Here is a 1,643-nt window from a genome sequence, read left to right on the forward strand (position 1 = left end):
GGCACTCCTTCATTATCCTCTCTTGCAACTAGAGTTTTCCAAGTGACAAGTTCTGGTCAATGAGATACAAATAGTAGTTTTATGCAAAGACTTCTGGGAAAGCAAAATCCGTGGTTTGTTCCCTGCCCCACTCCCCCCCCCACCTTTTTTTCCTAATGCCTGGTGATATTTTAGAGCCTTTTCATATATTTCTCAGCCTTTTACATGTCCTCTTTTGTGATTTGTCTGTTCAACTCTTTCCCCTAGTTTTCTATTATGGTACAGCTTTTAATTGATTGTCAGGAATCTGTCTGTATTTGGAAACAAGTCTCTGTTGGATATAGATCTTGAGAATATTCTATTATAGTCTCTGGGTTGCTTTTTCACTTTCTTACCAGGGTCCTTCAATGAACAAAAGTTCCTAATCCTAGTGTACTCCAATTTGTCATTTTTCTTTCCTTTATGGGTAATATTTTTCAAATCTTGTCCAGAAAATCTCTACTGACTCCAGAATCATGAAGATATTTTCTATTTCCCCTAAAATTATGGTGGCTTTAATTTTGTTAATAGTACTGAAATCAATCTGGAATTGAGCACATATACCAAAATTGGAATGAAGCAGAGAGGATTAGCATGGCCCCTGTGTAAGGATGACACTCATATCCATGAAGCATTCCATATTTTTGGGCTTCCCTGATGGCTCAGTGGTAAAGAATCTACCTGCAATGTGGGAGACCTGGGTTCAATCCCTGGGTTGGGAAGATCCCCTGGAGGAGGGCATGGCAACCCACTCCAGTATTCTTGCCTGGAGAATCCCCATGGACAGAGGAGCCTGGTGGGCTACAGTCCATGGGGTCACAAAGAGTCGAACAGGACTGAGCTTTCAAGCACACACACCATGTACCAACACCAGACTGTTTTAATCATCACAGCTTGATAACAGGACTTGGTATCTTAGACGAACATCTCCCCCCTTATTTCTCCCTAAAGACGGTCTTGGCTATTTTTTGACCTTTTGATGTCCATATACATTTTAGAATCATTTTGTTAGATTCTTCAGAAGTAAAGAAGTAATCTGCTCTGATTTTGACTGTGATTCCATTGAGTCCACAGAAAAAAACCTGGGAAAACTGCCATCTCTTAACATGGCATTTTCCAACCCATAAATTTATTATAACCCTCCATTTATTTGGGTCTTGATTTTATTTTGAGAATGGTTTGTACTTTATGTTGTACATAGTTGCACATATTTTGGCATATTTTATTAACTTTACTCCTAGGTATTTTATGCTATTGGAAGTAGTATATTTTAACATTTCATTTTCTATGTGTTTGCTTCTGCTATAACTGATTTTTGTATATGTTGTAAGTTCCTAAGTAATTATGTTTGTTTGAAGATGCTTGTGAGTTTCTCTCATTTATACTCCACTTTTATTTCTTCAGTTACAACCCATATTTTTATTTCTTCTAATATATATGCCTACTATTTCTTTTTCTTTACTTTTTACACTGGTTCAAACTTCTTTTATAATGTTGAAAATAAGTGGTCAGAGAAGGTATCCTGTCTCATTCCCAGTCTCTGGGGGAAAGGTTTCAATATTTTGCAATCAACTATATGGATTGCTATAGAATTTTTTGTAGATAGGCTTTATAAAATTATGGTA

At 36.8% G+C, this 1,643-nt stretch overlaps 1 non-coding gene across 1 annotated transcript; it reads left to right on the forward strand.

Annotated features, from left to right (window-relative positions):
• The first annotated feature begins 562 nt into the window (after positions 1-562).
• On the forward strand, positions 563-664 carry LOC122691034. Its single transcript, XR_006340284.1, has one exon. It is a non-coding gene; the product is annotated as a U6 spliceosomal RNA (small nuclear RNA).
• The last annotated feature ends 979 nt before the right edge of the window (positions 665-1,643 follow it).

This window comes from Cervus elaphus, chromosome X (assembly GCF_910594005.1).
Source record: "Cervus elaphus chromosome X, mCerEla1.1, whole genome shotgun sequence".
Lineage (NCBI taxonomy): Eukaryota > Metazoa > Chordata > Mammalia > Artiodactyla > Cervidae > Cervus > Cervus elaphus.